The sequence below is a fragment of the Rissa tridactyla genome, chromosome 1, assembly GCF_028500815.1.
Source record: "Rissa tridactyla isolate bRisTri1 chromosome 1, bRisTri1.patW.cur.20221130, whole genome shotgun sequence".
Taxonomy (NCBI): domain Eukaryota; kingdom Metazoa; phylum Chordata; class Aves; order Charadriiformes; family Laridae; genus Rissa; species Rissa tridactyla.
The window spans coordinates 180,794,662-180,810,123 of NC_071466.1; positions in this window are offsets into that span (position 1 = coordinate 180,794,662).

A 15,462-nucleotide genomic window follows, 5' to 3' on the forward strand; every position below is an offset into this window, starting at 1 on the left:
CCAGGTAGATGACATCAGTAGCTCTTTCCTTGTCCACTGATGCAATTGCTCCAATGTAGAAGGCCATCAGAATAGTAAGGCATGATTTGCCCTTGGTGAAGTCATGTTGACTGTCTCAAATCACCACCTTATCCCCTATGTGCCTTGACTTATTTTCCAGGAGGATCTGTTCCGTGATCTTACTGGGCACAGAGGTGTGGGTGACTGTTTGGTATTTCCCAGGATCCTCCTTTTTAACCTTTTAAATAATGGGTGTGATGTTTCCCTTTTTCCAGTTAGGGAATGGTTCTACAAGAAAAGAGCTTGAATTGAACTCTGGATATGTTCTACGTTTTCAATATTAAGAGGGGATAAAACACTTTTTAGCTTGCAAACACCTTGGCAACTGATCTTAGGTTACAAAGCTTCTTATTACAATTCATTGTTTAAATTTCTGCAGAACCCTTTTTCATCATTTCCACAAGAGATGCAGTTGGGCATGAGAAGAAATTAGTTCAGCAGATCAGTGCATGTGTCTGCTGTGATTTAGCGATGGTGGCCAATTGCTGTCTTTTAGACTGTGATCCACATTAAGTGGAAAAGAGATGCAAGGTGTATTACATTTAGAAAGGAAAGACACTTCCCTTGTGATGTTTTCATCATTAGCTTCCTTGCTATTTGATAGACTAATCAGGATTTTTGAATATTAATTTGTGATGCCATTTCTATTTCTTCCCTTCATTCTTTCGCATATATAAATAATAACAACCAAAACAAGAAAAAATCTAATTGTCTATGACAAATAAAGGGACTGATACTGCCCTATATGACAAAAAACAAGTCATTTCAATGGAAATAGGGATGAGTTCAAAATGAAAACTCTCTTAATGATAAAGTTTTTTCTTTTAAGACATCAGAAAAAGAGTCATGATCTGCCATATTAAAACAGAGTAAGATTTACTAAGCCATAAAGATGCACAGCATAGCCTGTGCAAGTACAGGATTTTCAGGTCTTCCTAAGGGATAGGACCGAGTCAACCTTAGATCACATTTTAATGAAGTAAACAGAAAACCTCAGTCTTTTTCAGACGGATGTTGAAGAAAACTGTTTGAACCAGGTGTACGGACACAGCAGTGATGTGAATTATTATTTAGACCTTGCACTCAAGGGTCTTCCCTCTTTGACCCATTTGGTGAAAGCTTCCTCCTGCCGCTACCCCTCCGTGTCCCATGGCAGCATGACCAACTCTCAGGATGACCAACTTTAAGGTTTGATGTCGTTGCTGAGAAATCCAGAGCCAGGTATAGCCAGAGCAGCACCTAGGTATTTATTGCAAGCCAGGCAGCTGTGCCTGCTGGGGAGATGGAAACACACACATGGATGCATTGGGAATGCGAACAGCAAATAGAAAAGGAACATCTGCATTTTTCATTTAGAAAATTGGAAAGTTTCCTATTTGTTGAAAACGGTTACTATATTTTGTCCAAGCCAATTTACCGGACACATCATGACAAGTGGTGCCTTGACCCTGTACTAGATGGAGGACATCCTATCCTGCTAAACAGACTTTGGGAAGCAAGTTTTCCTGTCCCAAAAGCAGTGAAGTAGCACAATCATTTGACCAAACATACAACATTATAGGAGGAAGGAGGACTCATTTTTCTTTAGTTTGAAAAATGTCCTTATTTGTTGTAGATTAATAAAGATATTGATAAATCTATATAGTTTGTATACAGATGATATAGATTATGTAGGTTATATAGGTTATGTAGATTGTATAGATTATATTAGTCTGTTTCTTTGGAGGAAAAAATTAGATTACTATTTTTCATAGCAATAATGGTAACTGAGTAGTATGATGACAACTTAAAAAGATTAGAGAGAGGGTTTGCAAACTGTTATAAAATTTGCAACTTGAAAAATAATTTGAGAACGTAGAGCTTCACTGATTCACACTTTCTTTATTCATACTGCACTTCATTGAAAACAGAAAATGAAATCAATCTCACTTGGTGCATCTGACACATATTCTAGCATACCTTTGTTTCAATGTAACTATCTAATATCTGTGGTTACAGCTATAATTTGTAATTTACCTCCTACTATCTTTTTTATTAGTAACTTGTGGCTTTCTTGGTGTTTGTGTGTTGCTTGGAACCTACAAAGCTTTATCTTCTATGAATCTATGAATTCACTGTGCTTCACTGCATTGTTGCTTGTGAATGCTGATTATGGACAGTAAAAGAGAAAGCTCTGCTAAATGAACAGCCCAGAGTTCACCGCTATCTGTAGAGCTCCCTGCTGGTTTTCTGCCATCCAAATGGACCTCACTGGTAGGGGTACTTCTTCAGGATAGTATGCTATGGCCTAAATCAGGCTCTTTCTCTTTCAGAAATCCTTTTTTCTCAAGTAATGCACATTTTCTGACTTTCATTACAAGGGAGGGAGAGCTCTTACGAGCAGAAGTATCCACAACACAAGTCAGAGTCTTCCTCTGCACATCGTCCTTCCTCTGCTTCACTTGACCTGGAGTCCTGTGCATAGGAGGGTTAAAATGGTCCTTGAATACTGTGTTCAGTTTTGGGCCCCTCACCACAGGAGGGACATTGAGGTGCTGGAACATGTCCAGAGAAGGGCAACAAAGCTGGTGAGGGGTCTGGAGAACAAGTCTTATCAGGAATGGCTGAGGGAACTGCAGTTGTTTAATCTGGAGAAAAGGAGGCTGAGGGGAGACCTTATCACTCTCTACAACTACCTGAGAGGGGTTGCAGCAAGAAATGGCCTCAAGTTGCACCAGGGAAGGTTTAGATTGGATATTAGGGAAAATTTCTTCACCCAAAGGGTTGTCAAGCATTGGAAGAGGCTACCGAGGGAAGTGGTTGAGTCACCATCCCTGGAGGTATTTAAAAGATGGGTAGACATGGTGCTTAAGGACGTGGTTTACTGGTAACTTGGCAATGTTAGGTTAATGGCTGGCCTTGATGATCTTAAAGGTCTTTTCCAACCTAAATGATTCTATGATCCTATTCTATGATGTATAGACAGCAGGGATACAAATGACATGGCTTCACCGAGGGCAAATCATGACTGACGAACCTGGTGGCCTTCTATGAGAAGGTCACAACATCAATAGACAAGGGGGGAGCAACTGACGTCATTTACCTGGACCTGAGCAAAGCCTTTGACACTGTCCCGCATGACATCCTGGTCTCCAAGCTGATAAAATATGGGTTTGATGGATGGACAATTCAGTGGATACAGAACTGGCTTGACGGCCACACCCAAAGAGTGGCTGTCAATGGGTCCATGTCCAAGTGGAGGCCAGTGACAAGTGGAGTCCCTCAAGGATCAGTACTGGGACCAGTCTTGTTTAACATCTTCGTCAGCGACATGGACAGTGGCATAGAGTGCATGCTCAGCAAGTTTGCTGATGACACCAAGCTGTGTGGGGCAGCTGACACGCCGGAGGGAAGGGATGCCATCCAGAGGGACCTTGACAGGCTGGAGAGGTGGGCCCATGCCAACCTCATGAAATTGAATAAGACCAAGTGCAAGGTCCTCCATCTGGGTCGGGGCAATCCCAAGCACTGATATAGGCTGGGCAGTGATTGGCTTGAGAGCAGCCCTGAAGAAAAGGACTTGGGGGTGCTGGTGGACAAGAGGCTCAACATGAGCCGTCAGTGTGCACTAGCAGCCCAGAAAGCCAATCGTATCCTGGGCTGCATCAGGAGAAGCGTGGCCAGCAGGTCGAGGGAGGTGATTCTCCCCCTCTACTCCACTCTCGTGAGACCCCACCTGGAGCACTGCATCCAGTTCTGGAGCCCTTACTACAAGAGAGATATGGACATGCTGGAACGTGTCCAGAGAAGGGCCATGAGGATGAGCAGAGGGCTGGAGCACCTCTCCTATGAGGACAGACTGAGAGAGTTGGGGTTGTTCAGTCTGGAGAAAAGAAGGCTCCGAGGAGACCTTATAGTGGCCTACCAGTGTCTTAAGGGGGCCTACAAGAAAGCTGGTGAGGGACTTTTTAGGATGTTGGGTAATGGAATGACTAGAGGGAATAGATTAAAACTAGAGATGGGACGATTCAGACTGGACATTAGGAAGAAGTTCTTCACCATGAGGGTGGTGAGACACTGGAACAGGTTGCCCAGAGAGGTGGTGGAAGCCCCATCCCTGGAAGTTTTTAAGGCCAGGCTGGATGGGGCTCTGAGCAACCTGATCTAGTGGGAGGTGTCCCTGCCCATGGCAGGGGGGTTGGAACTAGATGATTTTTAAGGTCCCTTCCAACCCTAACAATTCTATGATTCTATGATGCTATGACAGCTGTGTGGGTATCCTGAACTGTAGAATTTTCTATGCTGGGCAACTGGGCTTTAATAAAAATTTAACATTCTTTTAGTTTGATAATTGCAATTTCCTAGGATTTAAAAAAAATTACTGTATTTAAAGAAATCCCAAACTCAAGAGTGGCTCTTCTACAGCCCCAAAAACTCTTAAGAGCAGGGCTGAACAGAGTTATAGGCTTTGGATTCTGATACACGCCTCTGGCACATGAGTCAATCCCCATGAAAGCTGGCCTGTAAATACCAATTCCACTTCACAAAAACCTGATGATGGGAGTGACCGTGGAAATCTGCTTTTCCTTGCCTTCAGAATGGAAACCAGACTTTCTGATCTCCTTCAACCAAACTTCTAGCAATGATCTAACTACCTTGTCTTTCAACAACAACTTATTGAAGTACTTCCAGGGGAAAGAAAATAAGATTGGAAAAGGTAGAGGGGGAATTCAGGTTTAAACTACCTGATGAAGTATTTTATAGTTTTAAGATGCTTCAACTCTGTTGTAACATGGAGGAGAAATAACTTTGATGACTGAAATTAAAAATAGTAAAATAAATAAAAATATTACTATATAAAATATAGTACCATAACACGGGCTATACTGTGTTGGCTTCCCAATTTGACATCAAGTCTTGTGATAGCCTTTATATGGTGAGGCAATTGGGAAAAAAATGATGTAGTTCCCCAAGAAAAAGGAGGAAAACCATCTAGACGTTGTTTACTGATATCAGAAGTGCCGGGAGATCAGTGCAGTGCAAATGATGGTCTCTCTATAGCAGTAACCATGGCTGCATATAACTCCAAAAAGTTATTGAACTGATAGGTTTCTTCAAGTCAAACTCCTCTATCCCCTAATAAAACCAGAGATGTGTTGCTTTTTAGGAAATTTGCAATATCTTTGAGTCCTGACTTCTTCCTCTGTTCAAAATTTCAACTTGCTTTAATCAGAATATAAATACTCAAAATTACTTTGTCAAAAATTAACGTTTTGTGGTTTATGGCTTGCTTTAAAACCAGTTTTGCATAGTCTTCAGAATTTAACTCTGTCACAGGGTGCATCTGCCACCAAGAGCAGTACTGCTAAAATGCTTGATGAGGCAACATATGCAGTCAGTTATCTAAAGCTTTGTGGAATTTATGTATACTACTTTCAAAATAGAAATGCCTTACGTAAACTAAAATACTGCCAATTCTGGAGCAGTTTTGTCTGGTTAAAAAGTTAATGCCCCCTGACTGAAACACTGCATAGAGCTGAGATTGCTGATGAATGAAATGCAGAAGTTACAGCAAAGTGTGGGAGCAAAGCCATGGGTTTGCTGTTGAGCAAATTTTGTGCAGCATTTTTATCTTTAAGAAGTTGCTGAATTTCTTCTGTCTATGGTATAAAATATCTTTCAGAGGTGACCTCTTGATTCAGCAAATGCTCCCCAGCTGGAAACAGCTTTCAGCTAGCTAAAATCTTAATGATTTTCCATCCAGTCATGAAGAAAAATACATAGGGGAGTTTTCAGACATTGACTCAGACAGATTCTTGGGATTCATTATGATGCATTATGAGAGATAAAAGATTTTTTTGTTAAAGATAATGGAAAAGACTAAGTTATTCAATGTTCAAAAACTTCTTGTCATTTCTACCTTGATAAACAGGACTGGGGACTAGGGAACTCTGACCACATCCTTTTGTCAGGGAGAGATTTCTTCACCAGACCTTATACAGCATGGTGGTCTCCAAACCAGTAGCCCTTATAACTAGCAGTGAGCTGCCTGAGGGATCTGTGCCACTGCAGATCCATCACATTTATCCTTGTTTCTCTGAAGGACGTCCCCATCCCACCTAACATGTGCTGCAGCCCCATGACACAGGGACCAACAGCCTTTTGTGGTCAGCCCTGAAGTGGTCAGGCAGTTGGACTCGATGATAGTTGTATGTCCCTTCCAACTGAAATATTGTATTGTATTGTATTCTGTTCTTGTGGCGGTGTGCTCTCCCCTTTTCCCCCCCCGGCTCCTGCTCAAGCCATGGCCATCAGCAGGAGTTGTTATGAGTTGCACTTGAACTGTGGGAGATGGCTGGCAACATAACCAAAACACTGTCTGGAGTGGGGACCTAGGTATCTTGTTCCCATGCGAATATGACTTTAGGTCAATTCCCTTATTCCATAAATAGCGGACAGCCCAAGAGCCCTTTGAGCTCTCCTGCACGGCAGCGAGCTGCATGACAGGGTCTCCCCTTGAGTGGGGACGCTCGCTTAAGGTTCTTCTCCTCAAGGTTGAGAGATTCCTTGCCGCAGCAGATTCTCGGTAAGTGACTAATAGCATGCTAAACTTTGAAATCTTAGCTAAGTGATACAAGGATTGATTGCGCATATATAATCCTTTAGACATAAACCGTTGACCAAGTCTGGGACTAGGATTGGATCCAGCCGCACCTAGACTCCTCTCTGAGAAGGAGTTTAGAAAGCAAGGGGGTCCTTTCCGAACCTCGTGACTCAACGGGAGGGTCTCCCTGAGAGCTTGTCTGACCCTGGCCTCTATGCAGTAAATAATCAAGTGTACCCTGGCATCGAATCTCATAAAACACTGTCGCATTCACTACTAACTTTGTTAAATCACTGTTTTATGTTAATAAACATTTCACTACTCTCTTACAAGTGAAGTTGTTCACTCTGCCCGCGACAGTTCTGTTCTAATATTTATCACCCCAATGCAGGACCGCAGTGTGCATGTGCAATGGGATGTGCAGGTGTGGAGCCTGCTGTGCCAGTCAGCGGGTCAGAAATGGGTCTGCGCACGCCCCTGCAGGGGACATGGAAGACTTACTTATTGTCCTTCTGACGCTGCGGCACACCCAGAGGAAGGGCCTCTGAGCTAAACAGATCTGAAGTTTCAAAGAACTACTTATTAGTTACCTGATATTTTGGCAGGCAGAAGTTAATCTTCTGTCTGCAGCCTGCTTGGGCTCACTGAGGGAGGGAGGGGAAAAGTTCTCAGAAGAGAGGTATTTGAAGGGAAAAGGGAGGAAAAAAGGATTAAAATTGCTTCTTCCAACCAGAGTCAGTCCGGTGAAAAGTGTCCTGGTTAAACTATTTATTGCACACAGATGGTCACAGGTTTGGTTTAAGGGTTAGCTAACAGAAGTGTGATATTTGTTACGAATACACTGGCGAAAGAAAGTATAATAACGTCTGCCAAGATTGTCAAGAGTGAAATCTCATTCCTTTACAGGTGCGGTAGCACAAGAAAAATGTGCTGCACCTCAGTAGAAGGGGAGCAAAGGAAAACAGTGAAAAACAAAACCTCTGTGTGGTGATTGATACCATTTAAGCCAAATTCACATGAGAAGCAGCCAAGTCCAGCTTCATAAAAAGAGCAGAAGGTGATGAGAAATGGTTTTTCTTCTTGACGTAAATTCTCAGGGCAATGTGGAATATTTTCAGGATTTCGCCCTCTGAGAGTCTTACAGCCAGCTGGAAAGGACTGTGCCCACACCTCCTGCTTAAACAGTTTCCACCTTGTCTTTGCCAGAAGCTGCCAAAGGACAAAAGCCTTATAAAAAAGGCAAACCTCATCTTTGTCAACAAAATAAAATTTAAAAACTTGGCAGTTAAGCAGTCTTGTCACAGATATGTGTGTACACACGTGTACATGTACATACACACACGCCTGCAGTAAAAAACACATGTACAAACAACACAGCACACTGAGCATATTTTTAAAAGAAACTTAACAAAAAGACAAAATCCCTAGCCCATCTGTTTCTCTGTTTCTTATCAAGGCCAAGTTGACTCCATCATACACTCACCCTGTCCCTCCCCCTATGGCCACTGTCTCACTTGCACGACGCTGATTTTAGAGTTGGCACTAAAGACTCCAACGGGAGTCCACTGGGTGGCTGTAACTTGTGAGGAACTCAAGAAAAGCAAGCGCTGGAGGGAGCCCATCTGTTCCTGCAGGCAGAACAGCTGGGCTGGAGGGTGAGGGAGCTGAGTTTGGCGAGCGCCGTCACCCAGAGATGTGGGGAGGAGAAGGAGGTGGTTGTGGGGGCACAGAGGAGGGATGCGCCCCTGCGGCTATTCAGGTTTGGGCCCCACAGTGAGGAGTCAGTGGATGACCCCTCTGTTCCCTCATCACAAGACAAGCTTGAGGTGTTGCATGTCCTGGAAGGGACAGAAGAGCTTTAATGGGAACTCTACTTGGTTTCTTAAGGTTTGTCCCATTTGGAGATGAATTACACATTCAGAAGCTCTGTACAACAAAACCACAACTGCAGAGTTACCATCTTTGCACCTTTGCAAAGCATTGCTATCTTGCGATAAGAAATAACATTTCTATTTTGGGCTCCTAAACCATATGAAAGTTTCGAAATAGTATCATAGTTAAATGCACACAGTAGGGATTAAAAAGAAAAACAGAACATGCATAGATATAGAAACTAAAACAAGTGCAGACAGCCTTATGCTTTAGATTTGCTAAAGTATAAAAAACATATCACAAAAAATGGAGAGGTCATAAAAACAAAGTGGTGCTTGAGTGTTGCTGTGAGGTCAAGTTATTACAAACTAGAGTTTATTTAATACGGCCAAAGACAATTATTCACATCAGACAATTCAGAGGTGTATACTGTTCTACACCTTCCAAAACCTGCTGATTACAAACACACCTCACCCTCTGTTGTCTCTGTTGAGAGACCCACAGGAAACTGTCTTATGTGTCTGTGATTAGAATTAAGCTTTCAGAAATGAGTGAGCAGTTACTTTTGATCTCATACCAGTATGTATTTGGTTGCAGTCTTATCTCACTAAGGAGATCCGTATCTTGAAACTGCATTTGGACCTTATCTTAAAAGAGCTTTTTTCCTAAGCTTTATTAGTCTACTGCAGACTTACAGAAAAGCTTCTCATTCCACCCACACTTAAAGTGGGGTTTCAAATTGCATTTGCTATGGTAGATAAGAGATATGACAGTCTTGCTAATAATGACATGTTCTCACTTTAGTAGCTATGGGAAGGGAAAATACAACTAGGGCTAAGACAACTTACTGGTTCGATCGAGGGTACAGAGTTAGTCTGTAGCTGTAAAATAGTGACCCTAGGGAAGCACCTGACCAATGCTTCCAAATTTAAAGGTTCAGAATTAAATAACACATGATGGCATCCAGAGAAGGTGATGAATATCAGTCAGCAACTAACTGTTTTAAATTTTCAGAGAAGGTGTCTGATGTGTTCAAAATGGGCTTGCCATTTCTTTCTGCTTTTTTCACTTGTGACCTGACCATGACCAACAAGAAGTAGAAACTCTCCCTGACCTTTCAAAGATCTCAGGAGGCATTCTGAAAGGCAGATGATCTGAAGAAGGTCTTATTTCTGGAGGAGCAAATCCCACCCCCAAAAAATAAATCCCCTGAGATGCCTCATCTCATTGAACGTCCTTCAATGAGCTTATATTCAAACTTGCCTAAAACTGGACCAGAATCCCATGATGGAGATAAAGTCCCAGCACAAGTTTAATTCATAAGAATTATCTCATATAGTTACATCAGACTAACATAAGAATGATGACCTAGGCTTGAACGTTTTAGTTTGAATGTTTAAGCTTGTATGTTTATTTGTAATATAAATAAATATTATATACCTTTAAGACTCCATTATTTTTTTAAAAGATATGCTTAGGAGATCCTGGTAAACACTGTATTTGATTTCTCAAAAGCACTTAAAATTGCTATCTTTTCAAGTTTGCCATTGCATAAGTCCAAATTAACTCAGTGATTTTAAAATGTCTGCCCCATCAATAACTTGCTTCTTCCAGCCTGATCCAGATGTTTTTCCATGTGCCAGTGTTTAGAATTGACATGAGATTCTGGGCATAGAATTGCCAATAGCTGCTTTCTAAACCTTTGGGAAAAATGCACCAGTTTAGCAACTCTGATTTCAAAAATCAGTGCCAAGCCACGGTAGAAAGTACTATAAGTCCACAGAGAACATGTCATTTAGCATCCAGCCATTCCATTCAGTTGATCAGAACAGGTGTGTTTTGGGAGCACTATTAAACACGAGATTGCTCCAAAAAGAAATAAAAGTTCAGGACTCTGTAGATATGCAGACAGAACTTGTTGCGATCCCAAGAATAGTGAATTGTTGAGTCAGAGTCCACAGGTAAATGGATTTAGGGAGCTGTGATAGTTTAAAAAAATGCACTGGCCTAACATTCACAGAAGTTTCCAGTGCCTGCCTTATCTGTACCAACACATATGTCTTCCACCCTTTCTATTATTCAGGAATGGAAATCGCTGGAGGGAAAACACATCTGAATAAAAATAAAAATAAAAATAAAAATAAAAATAAAAATAAAAATAAAAATAAAAATAAAAATAAAAATCCTGTCAGGCTGTGGACCCAGTTATTCTTATACTTACCCAGTTAGCTTCATTTATTTTTTCCAAATGGATTCCTTGCCTGATGGCCTGTTGCAGGCCCTGTTGCCTACGAAGTTTGTGATGAATTGTGTTTGAAACAGAGGTCCTGTGACTTAGAGAAAGAAGAGGGGCAGATGCTACAAAATCTGGCCTTTATCTGGTAATCAGTGCAGAGATAAAAACAGCTCGTCAACAGTTAAAGTCAACTGGTGTGGCTGCATCAGGTTCAGAAACATCCCAAGGCCCCTTCCATACCCTTCCAGTCCTCAGAGCCAAGACTGACATCTCAGGTGACCACTTAGAGGGAAGTAGTTCATGAAGTGACTTTTTTTTACTGTCCTTAACAGAGACCACCAAAAAACCCTGTTGCTGCTTACAACTTCTCATCATTGCCAGCATGGCTCAGACATAGAGCTGTGATTAATTAACATTGGACCCACACTGGGAATGATCAGAAGATGCTGGTTTTTCTTTAGAGGGTTGTGTCTTGTGACCAGTCACAGATAGATGTCATGGTGGAAGTTACTTGCATTTATTAGGATGTGTTCCTAAAGAACTTTGTTAACTAAAGCTGTCAGCTAAAGCTGTACCTAAGCATAACTTCAAAGTTAAGTTTTGTAAAACAAAGATCTAAATAACCATTTTCTTTCACCAGCTACAGTAGACACTCGCGTAGGCATGAAAGGAGAGTTTACCCATGAAGAATGAAGCTGAGCTCAAATGCTGCCTGCTTTAGAGAGAAATTTGCTCTCTTGGTCTAAGTGACATAGAGATAACACCTCCAGGTTAAACTGTGGTACTAAACCACCTGCATTTTCAGCACTGCTGCCTTTAAGGAAATACAGTACACATGTTTGAGTGGCTTAATCTATGCTGCTACTTTGAGAACAGACCACAAAAAGGATTGGTTTATAGTGGTTTTTTAAAAGCAGTATAACTTCTTAGTAACCAATTTTCAAATGTTGAACCACAACCCACAGTTAATTAAACTGGGTCAAGTATAATTTTTTTTATACAGCAAATAACCACGCTTCATTGCAGCAAACCGTGTCCTGTGTAAGTACAGTATCTCTCGCTTCCATCTGTCTCAGGGTTTTATCCTCCAACCAATCATGATGGTATCTGAATACCTTCAGAGTCAATTGTGTAGCAGCAGCAAACATTTGGACACCCCAAGCATGAAGAGGTCTCCCTGGAATCTCTGCAGGTTCTTTTAGGGAAAAGCTCAGTTAAGGAGGAGTGTGTGCATGCGTGGGTGTGCGCGTGCTTGTGTGTGTGTGCAAAGAGGCATCAACATTTCACTTTTTTTTAATTGAAAATCCACCACCCCCAGCATTTTGGGTTGCTTGGTGGTTTGCTGCTTTTTTAACAACTATTTTATGGATGCAATTTTTAAAATTATGTCAAACCTCTTCTTCTATGGATGTAAAGATGGGTTTCATTCCATTATCTCTGCAACTTTTGACCAAAAATGCTTCCTTCATTGCTTTCAGGCACTTTGACCTGGGCTTCTGTGTTCTGTTGTGGAGCAGAGCAACACAGCTCTTGTGGTGGCTCCTGCACTCTAATTCAGTTTTTGAGAAAGATGGGGCTTGACCTGATTATCACTTGGAAATTAGGGTTGTATCATCCAGCTAGCCCTCAGTAATGACTGGGAATCAGTGAAGAGACTTCTCCCTGGGTCTCATGAGGAGCCCTAAAGCAAGGAGGACACAGAAAACTGCATTTTGTGTTTCAAGATTTTTTCAGCTCTAGCTATAGAATAAATCGTAGGAATCCAACAGCAGAGGGAAAATGGCCTGGCTGTCAGGCAGGAAGAAAGATGAAGTTTCATACTGGAGTTCAGATACAAGAATTTTTTTCCTACAGATGTGACCTTGACATCAGAGGCAGGATTTAAACAGGGTCCTAGTCTTCACAGTATTTTAATAAAAATGGAAGATCACCGGTCGAAGGTTGAAATGTTACTGGGGGGAGTCTTCAAATTGTTTCTACTATATGACTTATACTTGGATCATGCCCAAATTTTAGCTCAAGCTCTTGATCTGATGATTGAATTTTCTGTGGACAGTATGGCACCACCAATTGTGAGAGTACTTGTGCAAATTAGGGTACTATGCAAGCACAAGGTATAAGTGTTCACCTTGTTGATTATTAGTAAATTCAAAACAAAAGATAAAATTTAAAACCTCAACATATTCTTTTAACATTTATTCAATCTTTATTCCAATCAACTGCCAGTCTGCAAAGACTGAATGCTTAGTAATACAATTTGAGAGCTCTCCGGGGCAGAGCAAAAACTTAGGCGCAATGCTTTTGGACTTGCAGTATGTTCCTGGAATGAAAAGAAGAAGTAGGTAAATATATATTTATGTTCATTACCCAGGGGGTAAAGATCAGCGATTTGAACAGATGAGTGTATTTCAAGATACATTAATATTATTCAAATTTCTTCCAATAGTTTCATGTTAGATCATGTGTAAATGTTAAGTACCTCTTATCTTATTTAAAGAAGAAATCATAGTTCCTCTCCACAGGGTAAAGTGATCTAACAAGTATTAGCATTTCCTTTGAGATCTTTGAGGAGAAGCAGCAGCTAAATGAGCTCAATATTACAAATGCAGAAATCTTTAATGTAGAGCAGAGATGTGGAAAGCCTGTCTCGTCCTCCACCCTTCTCTTGGAAAGAACCTCTGTAATAATTAGCAACTTGAAAGTCTACAATCAGTAATGCAAAGACTATAAAAAGAACTTTCTTTCTGCAAATGAACAAATTGCTAGGAGGTAATACTCAGCCTGCATACATAGGAAATGCGGGTTTTACTAAAACAAACAACTCTTTTATACAGCGATACAGCATACAGAAGTGTGTGGTCTGAAGACCTTCACCAGTGTCAACATTAGAATTTTTTACACCCAGAGCATAAGCAATCTATCAAATCCAAGTAGCATACTGGTATTGTTGAATCATCAAAACAATCATCAGTAAAATAATCCTTCCTTCAGTCGCATGAATGTTGAAAAAGGAATAGAACCAAATCAATGCACACTTTTCGGTTCACAAAGTAGGTGGGGATTTGACTTAACCAGTGGCTAGTCTATGCAGTTCTGGTTTTGTCTACCCAAAGTTATGACTTCTATGGAATGATTTCCTAGCATGGATCCCAAAGTTGGCCACCATAAAGCTGAGGCATCTAGAATCACCAGTCACTTTCAGAGAGGTTCCTGTGACTTCTAAACAATTTCTTCCTAACATGTTTTGTTCATACTTTTCATGATGCCCTTTCTGCTTTACTGTCAGATGTCCTTAGGCAAAGGATCATCATCTCAGTGGGATCAGAATGCTTCTGTGGTTTGCAGATATCATGTGGCTGCTCTGCCTGTGAGGGATGGTTTGTCTCTTTGGTTGTACCTCTTTAGACGAATTCTTCAAATCCCATGGTATCCTTCAGAAACAGTCCTGCTCTGTGCAGTCCTGAAGTGCTGCTGACAGTGCACGAGGCCATGATTCACCATACATCTGGTGTTGCCCTTCCACAGTGTAGATGAATCTTCACTGAATCAACAATGAATCTGCAATGAAACTACAACGAATGCGGTATTCTACACTGTAGAGGAATCTACAGCGGTGAGTCATCCTGCTGTACAACAGATGTCTAAGAGGAGAAATGAGTATCCTTTTATGGATACTTATGTACTGACTGTACAGGAATCTAAATAACTTAGACTAGACATGTAACTCTGCAAACAATAGCTACAATGAAAAAGAACAGATTCTGCCCCAAAAGCTGGAAAGTTATGTCTTCAGAGTCTGTAAAGTCAGATAAACCATCGGGCTGTCTCAATCTTCTTCTATGTAAGCAAGAGCTTAATTACCCTTTTTTTCCCCCTGAAAAACTTCTTATTTATCTTAATATCTCTCCATGATATTTGAAAAGTCATGGTGGTCAGGTGAAGTCCCCATTGACTGGAAAAAGGGAAACATTGCACCCATTATTAAAAAGGGTAGAAAGGAGGACCCTGAGAACTACTGACCTGTCAGCCTCACCTCTGTGCCTGGGAAGATCATGGAACAGATCCTCCCTGAAGCTATGCTAAGGCACATGGAGGACAGGGAGGTGATTTGTGACAGCCAGCATGGTTTCACCAAGGGGAAGTCCTGCCTGACCAACCTTGTGGCCTTCTGTGATGGAGTGACTACATCAGTGGACAAGGGAAGAGCTATGGATGTCATCTATCAGAACTTCTGTAAAGCCTTTGACATGGTCCCCCACAACATCCTTCTCTCCAAATTGGAGGGAGATGGATTTGATGGGTGGAATGTTCTGTGGATGAGGAATTGGTTGGATGGTTGCATCCAGAGGGTAGTGGTCAATGGCTCAATGCTTAGATGGAGATTGGTGACAAGTTGTGTCCCGCAGGGGTCTGTACAGGGACCAGTACTATTCAATACCTTCATCAATGACATAGATAGTGTGATCAAGTGCACCCTCAGAAAGTTTGCAGACAACACCAAGCTGAGTGATGTGGTTGACATGCCTGATGGATGGGATGTCATCCAGAGGGACATAGACAGGCTCGAGAAATGATCCTGTGTGAACCTCATAAGGTTCAACAATACCAAATGCAGGGTCCTGCACCTCGGTTGGGACAACCCTCAGTATCAAATACAGGCTGAGGGATAAAGGGATCCCTGCCAAGAAGGACTTGGGGGTACTGGTAGATG